The 21,152-nt window shown below is 36.7% G+C and overlaps 1 long non-coding RNA gene across 1 annotated transcript; it reads right to left on the minus strand.

The window, feature by feature from the left end:
• Window positions 1–222: 222 nt before the first annotated feature.
• LOC139126644 (uncharacterized) lies at window positions 223–16,300 on the minus strand. The gene is made up of 2 exons (XR_011550668.1): window positions 16,216–16,300; window positions 223–2,052 (listed from the first exon to the last, which is right to left on the minus strand). It is a non-coding gene; the product is annotated as an uncharacterized lncRNA (long non-coding RNA).
• Window positions 16,301–21,152: the final 4,852 nt, after the last annotated feature.

A 21,152-nucleotide genomic window follows, 5' to 3' on the forward strand; every position in this document is an offset into this window, starting at 1 on the left:
CATATATATGCATAACTCAGTAACCACAAGTTCTATACCCTCCAATTCTGATAGGATATTAGACCTTAAGATGTCACATCTTGTACCTCATTATTATACGCATGTGTATTTCGTGGCTGGCCAATACAGCTAAACATATGGTTTAGAAGTAATGGGAAATACGTATTCATCCTATTTAAATTCCATTCTTATCACGCAGAAAATGTGTATGCGAACAATAACTTTTTCTGGATTAAGAACGCCGTCATTACCTTTATTTTTTAAATTACACATCATAGATGTTTATAAGCTTTACAAGCTGCTTGTTGGTAATTGTGTATTTGATTTATATCATCAAAATGTACCACATCCCTTGATAGACTATTTCCAAGTTGTGGATCATTGTTATGACACCCATCAAAAAGTAGGGATGAATTTAACATTGCCGAAAATGTACACATGTAAAGGTCAATCGGCAATTTCGTATACGGGTGCTCAATTATGGAACTCGTTGCCTAATGTAATTAAAGTTCATACTTCCAGGCATAGCTTTACAAAAGCACTGAGAGAGTATCTGTTACAGGAATACCTACAGTGAACTAGTTACATCATAATAGTCGTCACATCATTGTGTAAGAATTTTCAGGAATACCTCGCTCTGATATCGAACTTGTATCATATAAATATAAAATAATAATTGTAGAACTCTTTGTATAACAGCGTACATGTTAACCTAACTAATTTAAATTTTGTAAATGGGCCAGGCTCGACTAGCGAACAGCTATATTTTCTGGCTCCACATTACCACTGAAATGTAAATTTTGTATTTGCTTGTTATGACTTGTGAAGTGTACTACTACTTTTCATGGTAATAAACCAAACCAAGGTCTGATCTTTTTTCCCGATTTAGAACCATAACTTAGACATGCCTCATGTGTTTCAAATTGGAAACAACGACATAGACCTATGTGCCCATAGATCTCAACATATACACTCCAGTGATACTTCTTAATGACCACATTTCCCTGCCCCAATAAGACAAATACTCCTATTAAAAGTGGGGACTATGTCATTGTCAATGACTTGTCTTGATTGATACACAATTTTGAATATGAAAATGAAACCAATATGAGATTTCCATAACTGTTCAAAATTACATTACAATGTTGTAACAGTTTCATAACAATGGTATGGTTTTCTTGCATTTATAAAAGAAAACAAATGAAATAGGTTGATACTATGCTATACATGGGTAGTCTAACTGATAACACTGAGATATTCTGTTATATTGACATCAATAACTAGCATAACCATGTCTGCCTGATGAAGCAAATCCACATGAAAATAAAGTTATTTTTTTTAATTTGATGGTGTGGAGATTCTCAACTGTCACATGGGTAATTATGTGCAATTAACTTCACTGTTCTGATTTATATGTTTTCACTTTTAACATTAGATGATGTCTTCGACTGTCAATTACATTTCCACCAAGTTTTTGTTTAGATTGTATTGGTTGCCAACATTGAAAACCAGCAAAGTCTCCCAATTGTCATTCAAATCACTGTATACTTTCTTCAGCAAATTGATAACCCTCTTGTACAACAACTGCCTTTTTTATCAGAATAATGATGATCATGGAAGTTATAAGAAGAAGAGATTCCTTGTCCAACCAACTAAGAGGGTTGGTTGCCCTGCACAAGTTATTATGCGTGAAGTTATTCGATTTCAACAGTTCAAGGTAAAGAATTCATACACTACATCTCACACAGTCCTATATTGTGATGCTCACAGGGTAGCTGTGTTAATGGATTGTGTTAGCAGTTTAGTTGTAGAGCAGGACTTGAAATTAGCTGTAGTCCAACGACCTCAGACTACCAACTTTTTTCTGGGGCTACCAAAATCCATGAAATGATAGCCTACACAGACTACCAAAGCCTGGGACCCGAAATTCAGTCAGTACTTGGCATGCCATGTCCGGCCATTCACTTTTGGACGAGCTCAGGCTGCGTTCACTAATGACGATTGAATTCTGCTCATGGTTCAGCGACAAACAATTCTTTCCTCAGCAGTACTCTGTTGAAACCAAATATTTCAAGTAAAGAATTATTGTCTCTGGACCGCTAGGGGGCACAGCCATAGAGGCTGTGAATGTCTCAATAAAACCGAGACACATTGCAGAAAATCACATTTTTAAATGAATGTTACACGTGTGAAATCACATGATCTAAAAATATTTACAATGACAAAAATGCATCTTTAAGATTGAAAATATAGAGGATGCCATTGAAGTGGATTGGAAACTTTATGGAGAAATAAAATTCATATTACTACACTATTATTGCTCAGTTCATGTTATTTGGGCTAATTTTTCACCTGGTCAAAGATCTATTGGTATAAGCCTGATAAAAGATACTCTATTCAACCAATATTGATACATACTCGTCTTATGTTTATTGTTTTTTTCATTGAACTACCAGTGACAATTCAAGCATTGAAGCAGTAACTCACCATTCGACTCCTTAATTGTAACTGCAATATGACACTCAGCAAGAGTGCAGGTCAATTATAATACAGTTCACAACAATGGTAAAGACAGATTTATTGAGAAGAGAAGCCACACAGTAAATAACAATTCAAATATCAGATACAAGAATACTTGTTGCAACTTCATTTTTGTCAATGGGAAATCATCTCTGCAATAATAACCTTGTTCAGGTGATAGGAAATACTGTCAAAAGCTACACAGTCAAACCTTTTCCAGCGGTCCCTATCAAAGCGGTTACCTCTTCACATTAATAGTCGTTTGACATTTTAAATGTTTGAGGCCATGTACAGGAGAGCCACCCTAATAAACAGAGATGGCTATTCACTAGTATTCATATTTTAAAAATTTTACATTCTTTTCTGAGCTATGGCCAATAGTTGCCGATTTAACATTTTTTACATTTATGACACGAAAGGTCTGCACGAAATACATTCTATGGTCGGGTCAGGTTTAGCTGGGCTTGCACAAAATACATTCTTTACATTTAATACATTTTTTACATTTTTACACAAAAGGTATGCACGAAATACATTCTTTACATTTAATACATTTTTTACATTTATGTCACGAAAGGTCTGCACGAAATACATTCTTTGGTTGGGTCAGGTCTAGCTTTGTTTGCACGAAATACATTCTTTACATTTAATACATTTTTTACATTTTTTACACGAAAGGTATGCACGAAATACATTCTTTACATTTAAAACATGTTTTACATTTCTTACACAAAAGTCTGCACCAAATACATTCTTTGGTCGGGTCGGGTCTAGCTGGGCTTGCACTAAATACATTCTTTACATTTAATACATTTAATACATTTTTTACACGAAAGGTCTGCACGAAATACATTCATTACATTTTAATACATTGTTTACATTTATGTCACGAAAGGTCTGCACGAAATACATTCTTTGGTCGGGTTGGGTCTAGCTGGGCTTGCACGAAATACTTTCTTTACATTTAATACATTTAATACATTTTTTACACGAAAAGTCTGCACGAAATACATTCTTTACATTTAATACATTTTTTACATTTATGTCACGAAAGGTCTGCACGAAATACATTCTTTGGTCGGGTCGGATCTAGCTGGGCTTGCACGAAATACATTCTTTACATTTAATATATTTTTTACACGAAAGGTCTGCACAAAATACATTCTTTACATTTTATACATTTCTTACACGAAAGGTCTGCACGAAATACATTCTTTACATTTAATACATTTTTTAGCTCCCATATATGCATATGTATATACGCAAATGGGAGGTATTCTTATAAGGTGGAAAAATGTCGTCTGTATGTATGTATGTACATGTATGTATGTATGTCCGTCCACATCAAAAACTCCTTAACCGTAGCACCTACTGTCTTAGTATTTGGTGTACAGGTGCACCTAGGGCTGGAGATGTGAATTTCTTTAAATGAACATGTCAGTGCCAAAAATATGCAAATGAGGGGAAAAAAAGGAAAAATCCTGCAAATGGCTAAAACTCATTAAGCATTGGTCAGATTTGGTTGAAACTTGGTATGCAGATTTCTTTAGGTATTCTAAATTATGTGTGCAAAAATTGGGATGAAATTTGCATGTTTGTATTTTTAGGGTATTTTTTCCCTTTTTTAGTCAAAAAAATCTTGTTCTCTGAAATCGCTCGTCTGATTGCTATGAAACTTAATATTCATGTTCCTCAGGATGACCTCAGTCATGCTTGTACAAATTGTATTGATATTGTCATATTTGTAATTTTGGGGCAATTTTCCCAATTTTTGATAAAAAATTTTTTTATCCCAAAACTACTGATTTGATAGCTTTGATATTTGGTATACAGGTATCGAAGATTAATCTCAATATAATGTATTCAAGGTATGTTGAAACTGGCAATTTTTATTTTATTTTTGGGGCAATTTTTGCCTTTTTTGGTCAAAAAAATTTTCTCCTAAAACTTCTGATCTGGTAGCGTTGATATCTAGTGTACAGGTTCCTAGGGTTTATGTTAATTAGATATATTTAAAATAAGGATGAAATCTGCAATTTTGTATTTTGGGGGCAATTTTTTTCATTTTTGGTAAAAAAATTTGTTTCTCAAAATTTACCAGTCTGATTGCTTTGATATTTAGTAGACCAGTTCTTAGGGTTTTTGTTAATAAGATATATTGAAATTAAGTTGAAATCCGGAATTTTGAATTTTTGGGGCAACTTTGCGAAACTGTCAGTGTTACTGGGATATCTTTCATTTTATATTTTTAAGATTTTTTTTGGTAATTTTATACCTACTGGAACTAAGAGTATATAATGTGGTGATTTAGTAAGCATTTGATAGGGTAAACTGTATTTGGTGTTGAAATGCAGTAAAAAAATCCTGGCAGATTTTGAAAAAATTCAAACAAATGCTAATAAAAAATTCAGCCAGAGAAGGTTTGACAAAAAGAAAAGATGGGAGAGTGGGGAAAAAAGAATGTACAATGGATTGGATAAAAAAGATAATGTACCTCATCGATTTTCCAGACACCGTCCCTTATCAAATGGTCCACCCCGATGTATTTTTGTGCGCAATTAACCATGCAGTGTATTTTAGTTTAAGATGTCAAGTTAGGTAAGGATTCGAAAGGAATAGTCAAGTTCACCACAGTTTAATTCACCCTGTTCAGATTGAGGACTTTGCGTCGGCCTAGGGCCGGACCTGGGCTGGGGCCGATGTAAAAAACCAATGTGGACACGCTGCGTCGGCCCTGGGCCGACACAGTTTGGTCCCGGTGAGAAGGGGGGTTCAGGGCCGACGCAGGGCCGACGCAAACTTTGGTCCAACGCAAATCGCCTGTGTGGACACCTTGCGTTGGCCCTGGTCCCAGTTGACCAGGCCTCCACCATGGATCGAAGTTGAACTAGTCACCCTATTCGCGCAAAACAAACGACGTTTGAAACTAAAGTTTACACCTATAGAAAGTTTTCAATCCAGTCTTTGCATTTTAATATCATCCAATGTACGCAGAACTTCCCACCAACCTTTGTTCCGCAAACGGGACCAAGTCATTCGATTCCACAGTGCATGTAATAGACTAGAGAGGCATGTCAAAAATGCCGCGCACTGGTAATTCTTGCACCGCGGTCTTCTATACGGTATACCATATGCTCATACAATAAATAGTGAAGATCTCTCCGATGATTAAAAGGGTGAGTGGTAGTCATATTTGCCCTTCTGGTGCGTAAAAACGGAGGAAAATCATGAAGAGTAGAAACAGTGTGCCATAATTCAAATGCGCCATTTTGAACTTTGACAGGTCAGAGGTCACAAAGGAAGGTAATGTTACGTCGGCCCTAATTTTGGTACCGGTAAGTGTGGACGCGGACCAAATTTAATCCCATTATTTTGCGTCGGCCCAAATTTCAGTTGGGTTGCCAATGTGAACAAGATATTTATCTCTTGTGTCATCATCCTTGTGTAATCGGTTAAGAGTTTGTAAGTTGTTCCAGATGTAGATGCACCTGCTGTTCTGGAAGAAAACAATGTTTACTTTTCCATGTAGGGTTTCTGAGTTGATGATTGTATGTTGAAATTTCTCCATGTATCTGGTGTATGGGCAAAGTGTAAACATTGTTGCATGTTATGTATTTCAGTCTGTGTCAAATATTGTAAATGAAAACATAGGGCCAAAGTCCCTGAAGCTACTATAGACATGGATACAAAATTAAGTATTTCCTGTCTGTATGAAATTATCTCACTAAGGTCATCCTCGGGACTTGTAAACCAAATTTTAAAGCTGTCTGACCAGCGGTTTTGAAAAAACAAGCAAATCAACAGTTGACAGAGCTCTGCTGTGTTTTGTAGAGAATAACCTTTTGTGACACATGTATTGATGAAGAAGGTGGATATCTTTGATTAACATTGTAAGTGAGTTCTGTTGAATAAGTTGAGACTGTACATACTCAGAGAAAGCACACTGAAGAGACAAATGTTTGAAACTTAAGAAGTTCAAGGTCATCAAAAGCATTATAAGGAATCATGTAACTTTCATTGCACTGTTTACACAGATTGCATAATCTCTATAAATAGCACATGAAGAATCTTCAGCCCAGCTTTACCGTAAAAACCCTATCACTTTGACCACTCTTTTACTTGACCACTCTATTTTTTTCCTCAAAAAGTAATTTTATTTTATCCTTACCAAGTCAACCATAAATGGAAATTAGAACTTTCTCTATCTCTATCTTTATCTCTACTGACTATTTTGAGCAATTTCTTTTAGGTAACATACAGGGCACAATAAATGACGGTTCAGAATATGTCAAAGTTGGGTTTCAGGAAAGTTGCCTTTACATGTTTTATTCCTCCAAGATGTTTAGCATTTCACTATGAACTGTCAAAAAAAGTTGAACTTTCTGATAATTCTACACTAAAACTATTTTGGCTTTGATGATTTCCTAATAAATTCAATTATTTAAAATCATATTAATTATTTTTTTCTGGGTGAATTGATAAGGTTTATACAGTACTAGAATTACATACAATGTAAGTCAAATTTTGACCAAAAATGACAAAAAAATTCCTTAAAAATACACATTTGCATATTTCATCACAATTTGAACAAATCTAAGTTGGGTTACCCCTAGGGACCTGTATACCAAATAACAAAGCTGTCTGACCAGCGGTTATGAAGGAGAAGATTTTTTACCAAAAACACCTTTTTTGGCATTAATTTGCCTATTTTCAACAATATCAAAAAATTAAAAAAAAACAGTTTCTCAAAATCATATTTTTCATCTACACAACAAATATCAAATCAGTAAGTACTGCAGTTCTCAAGATATTTGAGTGGACGGACGCCTCACAAATGGACATACATACATACATACATACATACATACATACATACAGACTGACGACGGACGCCGGACGGATACCCATCCCAATAGCTTCTATAGACTATAGTCTATAGTAGCTAAAATCAAGAACAGTTTGCTGTGTGCTTGTAAAAGATAACATATTTGTCAATACATAAACTGCCTTGCAGATTGATTGTCTTAAAGATTATAACAGAAGTAGAAAAGGGAAAGAAACTAATCAAATTGCTGTAACATATTCACTCTCAGTGCCTGTATAGGCCTATACTTGACTATTTTATCATTACTTTCAGCTGTTTGTTATATCTTTGCTACTCTCCATGGGCCAAGGCACACTTGGGGTCAATGTCATCACTCTGTGCCAGTCTGTGTATGTCAGTCTGTCTGTATATGTATGTCCATGTTTCATACAATTGTTGACTTGTTTTGATAAATATGTGGGAGCGAACAGTGATGTTGTCACTATTTTTTACATTTTTTACGCGAAAGGTCAGCACGAAATACATTCTTTACATTTAATACATTTTTTACATTTCTTAGACGAAATAATAAGTTGCCGTGGTTTAACTATCTGGACTTCGACATGGCCATAGGTGTGAATGGGTGCTGAATAACAATAGATTATGTAACACTTTGTCGTGTCAAACTTGTTCTAAGCGTCGCTCAGCGGTAATGTACGTTGTGCTAGGACAATTTTCGCCAATTTTGAACTTTTACATTAAGCCACATCTACAACCTGCCCCGAGCTTATGATGTATTTCGTGCAGAACTTTCATGTCATCAATGTAAAACATGTAAAAGTGTATTAATTGTAAAGAATGTATTAAATGTAAAGAATGTACTTCGTGCAAGCCCATCTAGACGTGTTCCCGATCATAAAATGTATTTCGTGCAGACCTTTCGTGTAAAAAATGTAAAAAATGTATTGAATGTAAAGAATGTATTTCGTGCAGACCGTTCGTGTAATAAATGTAAAAAATGTATTAAATGTAAAGAATGTATTTCGTGCAGACCTTTCGTGTAAAAAATGTAAAAAATGTATTAAATGTAAAGAATGGATTTCGTGCAAGCCAAGCTGGACCCAGCTAGACCCGACCTTTCATGTAATAAATGTAAAAAATGTATTAAATGTAAAGAATGTATTTCGTGCAGACCTTTCGTGTAATAAATGTAAAAAATGTATTAAATGTAAAGAATGTATTTCGTGCAGACCTTTCGTGTAAAAAATGTATTAAATGTAAAGAATGTATTTCGTGCAGACCTTTCGTGTAAAAAATGTAAAAAATGTATTAAATGTAAAGAATGGATTTCGTGCAAGCCAAGCTGGACCCAGCTAGACCCGACCTTTCATGTAATAAATGTAAAAAATGTATTAAATGTAAAGAATGTATTTTGTTCAGACCTTTCATGTAAAGAATGTGTTAAATGTAAAGAATGTATTTTGTGCAGACCTTTCATGTAAAGAATGTATTAAATGTAAAGAATGTATTTCGTTCAGACCTTTTATGTAAAGAATGTATTAAATGTAAAGAATGTATTTTGTGCAGACCTTTTATGTAAAGAATGTATTAAATGTAAAGAATGTATTTTGTGTAGACCTTTCATGTAATAAATGTAAAAAATACCGCAATTATACAGTGTCGCTCACATTTTATCAGAATTGGTACATACCAGTATGGGTACCAAAGATCAACCAGAAAAACAAGAATGACAAAAGCAAGTAAGGTCTGCAACTCAGGTACTGGAGGTAAACTTTAGAAACATGCATACCAACTTCTATAGCAATGGGACAAGCAGATCCTACATACATAAGCAAATGTCAACAAAAAATTAGCTAGAGAAGCTTGACAAAAAGAAAAGGTTGGAGAGGGGGGGAAAAAGAGTGGGAAAAAATATAAAAGGGATCTTTTAAAAAGGAATGCGACCTCATCAATCTTCTATCCCCTACCCCCTCCTGAATATCAAATGTTCCACCCCTTGGTTGACCATGTTTACATAAGACCAGCTGGCAGTATATTTACAACTTTGGGGATGTTTTAATTAATGCTATGAGTGCTATCATTCAAATGTAAACAGCACTTAAATCAGTTACAGATAGTGAAATTCCTTCCACTGTGGGGGGGGATTCGCAATGAAAAAAATTTACCTCAGCTTTGTTTTCAGGATCAAATTTTACTACAAATTGATATTAAATATGACAAAATTATGTTCACAGCCTTCGAAACTGTCTCACAACAAATCCTTGGTTGGTGTAGGTCATTTAAGGTCACAAAAGAAAATTACCTAAAATATAACTATTTGGGGGTTTCCCAACACTTTGAGCAGAAAATTTATCTTATAACATCCCTCGGGACTTTTGTACCAATTTACAAAGCTATTAGACAAGTAATTTTGAGAACAAGTTTTCTTGACCAAATATGACAATATACAGTGTTCGCGGTGACTTTTTTCTCCTCGCGTACGGCATACGCATTAGTCTGCTAAAATTGCGTAATGGCTGGATTTGAGTGCGTAATTTCACTTCCGCACTCGATTGATGAAAAAAACTGACAGCAAAATACAATGTGCCGTTGAATAAACCTACACTACATATTCGGATTGTACGATGTAACATTATTTTAATGAAAACAGTTTAACGAACAACTTGAACAATGTTGAAACGTAACAGCGAAGGGTATACATGCAACCGTCACAACACATCGGGCAACCCAAAAGTTAAGAGTTATGGCAGCTTATCAAGACGGTTTCTGGACGTGTCGGCACCAAGTTGTTTCGGCCTTCTAATTTCAGGCCCCAAGTCCGAGTCGTTTCGGCACCGCAACCCAAGACGTTTCTGCACCGCTGAAGGCTACCTGTGGGCACTAGTGCTGGAGCGTAATGTTACAAATCAAAGTACTTAAAAGTATAGTGTCAACTAACATTCACGTACATGCTTAATCTTTGTAAGAACATGGGAAGAGACCGTAAGAAAAAACTTCATATCATTTTCAAATCTGTTACACAAGTTTATCGATATCAATAGCCGCCGACAGGGCAAAAGTTTGAAAGCGGTGAGGAAACAGCACGGCAAAATTCACACAAAATGCACATAAAGTACTGGTCAGAACGCAAAGGTCACGCTTACGAATATGACGGATCAGTCAATTACTAAATAGTTTGAAAAAAATCGAAACACAGATGCCGAAACGCCTTGGGTTGCGGTGCCGAAGTGACTTGGGGCCGGAAATTGAGAGGCCGAAACGACTTCGTGCCTGAACAACCAGTTACCATCCAGACACTTCTGCAGTGTTCAATATGTATCGGGATTCCGACGAGCTCTACCAATGAATCATTTTTTTCACGGACTCGTAGAGCAAAGTTGAAAGGAATTAAAACAGATTCGTCTGCTTCGACGCCATGCTGCATGTGTGCTTGATCAAAATTCGGGAACAGCTAGACGCGATGATCGTGCACGGTTGGCATTTATATAATTTGTCGCAACATTTCAGTGAATCACTCACTTTCAGAAACTATCGCTCGCCTGAAAATTAGCAACGTAATTCATAGGCACAGCTGACATGATAACGCGCCTAACGTGATAATGTGTGGACTACGATGCCGATTTTTCAGACAACGCCCAGAGAATCCGAAACTTTCCACACAAAATGAGTGATTGACAGAAATGTGTTTGCAACAAATTTCGTCTGGTTGTCGCCTAAGCTCAGTCGTGGGGAGTGCTTTCGGTGTTATCCTTTGCGTATAAAAAACGCATAACGATGAAAAAAATGCGTAGAGAGTCAATTTCAATGCGTAAATACGCACGATTTTTGCGTAAACGCGAACTCTGAATATAGTCTTAAAAATACAAATTTGTATATTTCAGGACAATTTCCACATATCTGACTATTGTCATCCCTGGACATCTGTACCCCAAAAATAAAAGCTGTATGTCCGGGGGCTTTAAAATAAAAATATTTTTTACGATTTTTTGACCAAAAATGACAAAAATTGCCCCAAAACAGTAATATTTCCAATTTTGTCGTAATTTCAACAATTAGAAGGGTAACACCCTTGCAAACGTCCAATCCAAATTTGAGAGCAATCGGGCTAGCGGTTTCAGAGAAGAATAAATTTTACTGAAAATGAGAAAAATAACCAAAAAATTCAGCAAAAATATAAAATTCAAGATATCTTCACGATATTCATCAAACTGATTTTGATCAACCTTAGTAACCTTTATACCAAACATCAAAGCTATCAGATTAGTTATTCTTGAATAAAAAAAATTTTGACCAAAAATTTGGAAAATTGCCCCAAAATTACAAATATGAAAATTTCAATTCAATTTGTATACACTTGACTGAGGTCATCCTGAGGAACATGTATATCAATTTTCAAAGCAATCAGATGAGTGGTTTCAGAGTTAACCATTTTTTGACTAAAAACTGAAAAAATTACCTGAAAAATAGAAACATGCAAATTTCAAACACCTACTTTAGAATACCTAAAGGAACCTGCACATTAAGTTTCAATCCTATTTGACCAACGGTTACAGAGTTTTAGCTGGGTTTTTCCTTTTTTCCCCCTATTTGCATATTTTGACACTGACAAGTTCATTTGAACAAATTCACATCTCCACCCCTAGGTGCACCTGTACACCAAATACTAAGACAGTAGGTTCTGCCGTTCAGCTGTTTTTGACGTGGACGGACATACGTACATACATACATACATACAGACATGCAAATGGGATGCAAATGAACTGATTCAGCTTATACGATTACCTTACATTGGTATACCAAATGTGAGCTAAAAATGTATAAAATGTAAAGAATGTATTTCGTGCAGACCTTTCATGTAATAAATGTATTAAATGTAAAGAATGTATTTCGTGCATGGATAAATGTAAAAATGTAAAACGTGCAGAATTCTTGACTACTGGCCATGGATGTCTTTTCTGATGTACCAACAATTTGGGCGCATTTTAAATTTCATACAGTAATAAAAATTGTCACTATCACAGTTTTTTCAAAAATTGAAAAATTCACTTTTCTCCATAAAGTAAAGCAAAAATGCAAGCCATTTTGAATGTGAAATACTAGTAAATCTAAGATAATATTTTCTCTGATACCATATTACAAACGATATCCCCACTACTCTCAGTGGATGGCAAATGCTCAAGGATTTTTGTTTACCTATTTTAACTGGATGGCACAGTCAAAGACATTAATCTGCCTACTTTTCTTGGATGGTAAATAGTCACAGGTATTGTTGACCTGCTTTTACTGGATGGTAAAAACTAACTAACTGCCTGCATCACATTACCTACTTTTACTGGATGGTAAATACTGACTGACTGCCTGCATTACACTACCTACTTTTACTCGATGGTAAATACTGACTGACTGCCTGTATTAGGGATGGACCATTAGACCTTGGGAGGGGGGGGTGGTCACAATGAAATTGTGAAAATTTTTTTTTTACTATTGTAAATTTCTGAAATTTTTTTTTTCCAATTGAGATTAGCTGTGCAAAATTTTTTTTTCAGAGTAAATTTTCAGATTTATAATTTTTTTTTCGTTCGTCGCTGTCTGGAGATAAAGAGGGCAAACATGTGGTGCCAAGCACCACAAGCGGCCACGCAAGCGGTCACTGGGAAGAGGTCAGGAGAGGGGTGTCCCCCTGCTGCTGTTGGAGCTTTTGAAAAATAGAGATTAAAATGGTGTTATTTGGTGGCACTTGGGGAGTATTTTTGCGGTGGGGGGGGGGGAGGTCAGGAGGGGGTGTCCCCCTCCTACCGTTGGAGCTTTTGAAAAATAGAGATTAAAATGGTGTTATTTGGTGGCACTTGGGGAGTATTTTTGTGGGGGTGGTCAGGAAGGGGTGTCCCCCTCCTGCTGTTGGAGCTTTTGAAAAATAGAGATTAAAATGGTGTTATTTGGTGGCACTTGGGGAGTATTTTTGTGGGGGTGGTCAGGAGGGGGTGTCACCCTCCTGCTGTTGGAGCTTTTGAAAAATAGAGATTAAAATGGTGTTATTTGGTGGCACTTGGGGAGTATTTTTGCGGGGGGGAGGTCAGGAGGGGGGTGTCCCCCCTCCTGCTGTTGGAGCTTTTGAAAAATAGAGATTAAAATGGTGTTATTTGGTGGCACTTGGGGAGTATTTTTGCGGGGGATGGTCAGGAGGGGGTGTCCCCCTCCTGCCGTTGGAGCTTTTGAAACTAGAGATTAAAATGGTGTTATTTGGTGGCACTTGGGGAGTATTTTTGCGGGGGGAGGTCAGGATTTACAATTGATTTTGACAAGCTGAGAAGCTAAAATAAGCTAAATAATATAGTGAAATTTGCATATTTGTGTTTTTAGAGCAATTGTTGCCATTTTTTGATCAAAACATCTATTTCTCTGTAGCAGCATGTCCAAATTGATTGGATGTGTATAGATGTGTTGAAATTTCAATATTTGTCTTTTTGGGCAATTTATGACATTCATGGTCAAAAATCTGTATTCTCTGAAAGGGCTTGTCCAATTTCTTTGAAATTTGCTACACAAAACGATTAACCATGCAGATTTATTCAGTATTTGCTATCGAGAAACTTTCAAAGTTCAACCCTTTTATGTGTTTTTGTGTTGGGATTTGTTGGATAGATGGCATTCTACGTAGTGTATTGTTGAATGTTAAAACATGTGTTGCTGTTGTTATTTGAGGCTGTTTTTTGAGAAAAAAGAATTGAAAATGCCTTTTTAAAAGCAAAATAATGCATAATGACTTGATATGTTGTTTTATCATTATTGACGTGTTTCTACTTGTTCACCCATTCTTGCATTCATCATTGTAATAAAATGCTGTGAAAAAAATGAAACTGATGTGGCCTGCATCTGTTTACCTTGATCTTAAAAGGCAAATACAACTTTCTGTCTTGACAACCATACCATAGTTTTCAATGTTTTACCTAGTGTACCTGCTTGGTTTGTACGCAGGAAACAAGTAGAAACAGCTCTATAATTTCATAATTTTCAAGTGATGGAATACAAAAGTCCTGAAAAGATAAGATAATCACAACTTCCAGTATAAGGGATACAGTCACTCGAAATGTATAATTAAAATTAAAAATGTGGAGGATGTTTTAAAAATACAGAAAGTTGCTTACTGTTGGTAAAATCTAAAAAAATTCAACATTTTAAAGACTTTTGCAGATTTTTTTTTACGCCTTTGTCTTCTTATTTATTTTTTTTTTATTTTGCAAACTAGTTTGAAGATTTTTTTTTTCCTAACTTTCTGCTCTGAAAATTTTTTTTTTCTGTTTTTGACCACCCCCCCTCCCAAGATCTAATGGTCCGTCCCTTACTGTACCTACTTCACGCCGTTACAAATATGTGGTATTAGGGTATAATTCTACATATTTTGTTAAAAATACAACTAATGCTAAAGTGTTTTATACCGAGAAAGACATTATCAGTATGCTTGATTTCCTCATTGACAACATATTTGTTGAATTTGGAGGACACATTTTCCAACAGTGTATAGGAATTCCCATGTGCACTAACTGTGCTCCCTTACTTGCCGACTTATTTCTGTTCTCATACGAGGCAGAATTTATCCAGAACCTTATCAAGCAGAAAAAGGTCTCTGTAGCTCGTACTTTCAACCTAACATTTAGATACATAGACGATGTTATTTCATTGAATAACTCTGAATTCAGTAAATATCTCGCTATGATTTATCCTCCAGAATTGGAGATTAAAGAAACTACAGAAACGGCCTCTTCTGCTTCATATCTGGACATTTTACTTGAATTTGACTCCAATGGTCACCTTTCTACTAGGCTATATGACAAGAGAGATGATTTCAACTTTAGTATAATTAATTTTCCACACCTCATCAGTAATATTCCACTCTCACCTGCTTATGGGGTATACATTTCCCAGCTTATACGATATGCAAGAGCATGCAGTTCATATGGTGATTTTGTAGAGAGACATGGCCATCTCTCTTTCAAAACTGTTAAATCAAGGTTACACCAGAGCAAGACTTGTCTCTACATTCAAACGCTTTTTTGGCAGGTATCGCAAGCTGGTAGATAAATACAATATCTCTCTTCGACAAATGATCACTGATGGTATCGGTGACATTGGGCCTTAGTTAGTGACCACTACCTATCTGACTTACAGATTGATATATGGCGGGTGCCACATGTGGGGCAGGATGCGCTTACTATTTTCGAAACACCTGACATCACTTCTTGGTCTTTTGGCCAGAGGTCCATATATCTTTCTTTCATGGATTTGACTTTGTTTGTACCGTCTATTTACTGTCTGTTCTGTGCTGTTTTGTGTCTATGTTTACAACTATTGTCTTACAAATTTTGACCTAGTGTTATTGGATTATGGATTGGTATGATTGCGATAATTTTAATGGATGGTAAATAGTCACGGGTATTGTTGACCTGCTTTTACTGGATGGTAAATACAAAATGACTGCCTGCATTACACTACCAACTTTTACTGGATGGTAAATACAAAATGACTGCCTGCATTACACTACCTACTTTTACTGGATGGTAAATACAAAATGACTGCCTGCATTACACTACCTACTTTTACTGGATGGTAAATACTAACTGACTGCCTGCATTACGCTAGCTACTTTTACTGGATGGTAAATAGTCACAGGCGTATACAACCCAATCTTTTTATGGTGAGGAATGGATAGCCAAGCCATTCATTTTATACTGGATGGGAAACTACCTTCACCATGTTCAGACTATGCAGTTGCAGGTAAGTATACGTCGCTTAAAAAGATACAAGGACTGCTATCTTGTTCACAAGTGTGTCTCTGATAACTGCAGAAATCATGGATAAAAAATAACACTTACAGCACGCAAGGATTCAATTTGGAACGACAGGCGATGTGTGTAACATGAGCGGCTTGTCCGTCGAAGTCGTGTATCAATGGCGGACAAGAACTGGTTTGCACTGACATGGCAAAGGATATTTACATATCAGGCCCGCCCACTGTAAACGTCATATGTCAAACGCGTGATTATGCAAAAGACCTGCTTTTACTGGATGGGGAAATAGTGTCTTCGCCGCCGTTGTATAGACCTTTTCCTGGTTATCCCACAATGCATTGCAGTGACTTTATCAAACACCGTATAAGCTCAAAACAGCGAAAACATACTGATTTATGTTGTACTAGTCGGATTGTTATAGAAGAATGACACAAATTTGCATTGCCAAATAATGCCCCGTGTATAATCTAACCATCAGCGACGAAAATATAGGTCTGGGTGTAATCTGCTATGCCTGTATTGCCATTCTTCTATTGTTCAGACGGTATTGTAACACACCTCATCCGCAGTCTGTGTTCTAATTTGCCAATTGACAGTCACGTGGGATGCGTTCTTTTTGTGCTGATCCACGTAAACGACGTAATCAGGCATCATTTGTCGGAACTGTTGCCTGCCAGGCGTCAGTTCCGAAAAATGATGCCCGCTGACGTCAAAAAAACATTGGCGCATGCGCGAACTGGAATGTAAACAAAGATGCCGTCTGCGGACAAGCGAAACGATAGTCGAGAAATTTCTCGGTTTATCCTACTTTCTGAAGAAGAACTGAATGCTCTGGTTTCAAACAAGGACTCGAAACGAAAGAAGACGATAATCAAAGGTGCATTGAACGTTTTGTAGAAGTATTGCGACCCTGTCGGCAAAAACTTTTTCTTGCTGAAACACTCCAACATATTACATCATGCGACAACTTTTGTGTATGGTACGTGCTTATTTATGACTACGGATGAGGTGTGTTACAAAACACATATTGACTGGCCATTAGGGCAACAGCATACGTCTTTAACCCCTTGGGCCTGTGAGTCACCCCCAAAAACAGACTGTTTCCCTCGGCCTACGGCCTCGGGAAACAGTCTGTTTTTGGGGGTGACTCACAGTCCCTCGGGGTACAGACGTATGCTGTTGCCCTCATGACCAGTCAATATGTGTATACTGATATGAGCCCATATTTTAACTAGTGAAAATACGAATTATATTTTCAGTGTAACCGAACTACTTACAGCGACGCGGACGCGTGACCTTCGCTGTATGCATGACCTTCGTTGGTATATGTACATATAAAACAGCTGAGCGAATAAGACAAATGACAATCCGAAACGTCATTATGATTATGGTCAAAATTCTGTTGTTTGCAGTCACTTCATGGGCATTGCCCTTAGGCACAAGTACAGTTGTACCAAAAACATACAAACAAACGTATTGAAAATTTGTATAATTTGCCGACACCTGTCAATTCAAGGCCGGTCCCGTGGCGGTGCACGGTGCAGTGTTTTCGTGTCGTCTACACTGCTGAATATTTACACCATGGAAGTATCATTACACGTAAAGATATCGGTTGACAGAGCATCATGATAGAATCGGTTTACGACAAGTTTCCTGTTGATGAGCTTAGGGATGGACCATTAGACCTTGGGAGGGGGGGGTGGTCACAATGAAATTGTGAAAATTTTTTTTTTACTATTGTAAATTTCTGAAATTTTTTTTTTCAAATTGAGATTAGCTGTGCAATTTTTTTTTTCAGAGTAAATTTTCAGATTTATAATTTTTTTTTAGTTCGTCGCTGTCTGAAGATAAAGAGGGCAAAGATGTGGTGCCAAGCACCACAAGCGGCCACGCAAGCGGTCACGGGGGGGGGGGGAGGTCAGGAGAGGGGTGTCCCCCTGCTGCTGTTGGAGCTTTTGAAAAATAGAGATTAAAATGGTGTTATTTGGTGGCACTTGGGGAGTATTTTTGCGGATGGTGGTCAGGAGGGGGTGTCCCCCTCCTGCTGTTGGAGCTTTTGAAAAATAGAGATTAAAATGGTGTTATTTGGTGGCACTTGGGGAGTATTTTTGCGGGGGGAGGTCAGGAGGGGGGTGTCCCCCCTCCTGCTGTTGGAGCTTTTGAAAAATAGAGATAATCAAAGTAAAACTTAAGTTGCCCACGCGGAAATAGTTGAAAAATGCAAGTTTAATCGAATAATAGAATTTGTCACTACATAAAAATTTACAAAAAAATAGGATTTGCATTCCTATGATATAAAAGCAAGCTTGGGGTCTCTGAAGTTACACGAGCGTATATAAATAATGGCAGACCAAAATATTTCCATTGACAATGATTACATGACACATGAGTATTAATAACTCTTTTACTAGAGTAAATGAAGCCAGACAATTAATTTTAATAAAATGAACAAACAATGAGCATTTTTCAAGTTACACTATACAATGACAAAGAACAAACTCAGGAATCTACACAACAATTACAATAAAGTTAGATAAAGTAAAACTTTTGAAGTGCAACTTTGGAATTAATTTGAGTTGTGACAAGAATGATTCAAGATGGGTTGTTTTGTTGGACTGTTATGCATTTCAAATTGTGTAGGAGCAATGACATGACTAAGTCAAAGTAAGTGAATTTGGTATGATTGACAGTTGACATCTTTCACTATCGTTTCTGTGCTCCCTGGAGGTGAATGCCATGGGCTATAATTGGTTATTAATTATGGTCAGCCCTTCAGAAATCTGTTGAGAGAAAAAGGGATATATACATCAAAATATATGCAAATATGTGCAAATGAACTAATTATGATATGGGAAACTCATGAAACTTTCAAAAATGTATTCAAAAAATATAGCAAAATGTAAGTATGAATATTGACTCATGGCATGCTCATTAAGCAAAAGCATATATGTTAAACGAAACTTGGATCAAATCACTCCATTCAGTTTTGTTGATGGCTTAATTTAGCTAATTATAATATGAGGTACTCATAAACTTCAAGCATGACTTAAAGTAAGTATAACTGCTGAAGCTTAGAAGTCATATCAACTTAAGTTACAAATATCACATTCACTTTCAACATATAGGCCTAGTACAGAATTTCATTCTGTACAAATTTTAAATCAGAGTTACATGGTCATCATAAATGTGTTGGTAAATATAACCAATGTACTTCAAGAAGTCCAATCAAATGAATTTTGATACATTGCCTTATTAAAGTTTCATTAAATCTTTGCATAAGATCAATAAGATTGTGTGACTTTCAGAGTTTCTCCATTAAATAATGTCTTTAATTTACAATGTGCTTGACTGGCTGCCGGGGCTGGCTGCTGCTCTTTATTATCAAGCTGAGATCACAAACAACTACTTTGCTAGTGTTTATCTGCCAATGCACACGCACATGTACATCTGCACCCCTTTTACACTGTTTACACGTTTACTCACTGAACACAGCCGTCTTTCAAAGTTTTATTTTGATAAATGTATTCATGAAGAAAGCAGATTCAAGTTTCGTTTTCGTTACTCTTCAGTGCAGATTTGTTTTCTCTAACTAAGTGAGAGCCAATTCCTAACAACCAAGGTCACGTAATTTGAAACTGTCTGCATCTCACGCACTACGTAGCTGCAATACGTGGCCTCCTTGTTGGTCGCCTGAGCCCGTTTCGATTACGATGTAAACTTGTACTTTTTCAACCGAGGGTTGATTTCACACTAAGCATTGCCGAGATCCATGGCTCCAAATTAAGTTTACATCCATTTACCAAGCACAATGCAAGGTGCAATTACACTCTCGAGTGAAGTCGACCGTCATACACTTGCACAAAGAGAATGGCAACCACTGTCAAGGGAATAACCACTTTACGGCAAACATAGAAAACAGTCAGTTGGAGAGAACATGTCGCAAAACTCTACGACTTTTTGTGTTTTACAACAGCAAGAACAATTATTTTGCGAAGTCGGGCGGATTTTCAAGGGTTTTCAGAAAAAAAAAATCTCAGAGTTGAAGGACTTAAAATGATTGTAGGCGTGTACAGACGTAATGAAATACCTTTTCAAGCTTGAATTGTCCAGAGCTTGGTTAATTCAACCGCTGGTGCACTTGCCCATCGGACGGGAAGCACATTGATTTTTATACTTGCCCGAACGCAAAATTCACCAGCCACGGCCCGGCGTCGATAGGAATTTTTGAATTTTATTTAAATCACGCAGGCTGCGGTTTGGCTTTGTTTTCAAAATGTCACAACATGCTTTTATCTTGTGCCGTATGACTGCATATGCAGCTATCATAGAGGGCAACAACATGTCAAGTGTACAAAAGCTGCTGTCATCGATATGGAGATAAGCCAATCACAAGTTTGGATTCACGCTATGTTTTCATTCATGCCAAAATGTCGCAATTAGTTTGTTTTATTTTGCTAATGAGTTTTTCCGCCGTCAGACAACGCGTCTTCCTTCAGTGTTCCTTCATTCACGCCGTAGGATCGATGACATGATGACCCAAAATTTAGTGGTAGAAAAATACCACCAGAAAAAAAAAATTGGTGGCAGATTGACAGGTTTTAGTGGCAAATGCCACCATTGCCACCGATTATTTCGAATTAACACTGTATTGTATCATATTGTTGCACCAAAATAGATCCATTCCGATGCTTGAATCTGCATGCCGAAGCTGAATTGAACGGAAAATTGCAAGTATAATGTACATATACTAACAAAAATTACTATTTTGCGACATTGTCAAATCCATACCGTGTAGTGATCAAATTTCCAGCTTCCGGAATCGAATACGATGTCTGATCAATTTCCCTGCACGCCCGTCCCGTAGAAAACACTGATAAGTGCAATACACGGAATAACCAAAGGGAAAAAAAACACAAAAAACAAAAAAAAAAAAAAAAAAAAAACAAAATAAAAACGCGGTAAAACCTAGCTTTTATATCTCATACCAGCGGGAACAGAACTATTGGTTCAAAGATCATGAA

The sequence above is a fragment of the Ptychodera flava genome, unplaced genomic scaffold, assembly GCF_041260155.1.
Source record: "Ptychodera flava strain L36383 unplaced genomic scaffold, AS_Pfla_20210202 Scaffold_112__1_contigs__length_238456_pilon, whole genome shotgun sequence".
Classification (NCBI taxonomy): Eukaryota; Metazoa; Hemichordata; class Enteropneusta; family Ptychoderidae; genus Ptychodera; species Ptychodera flava.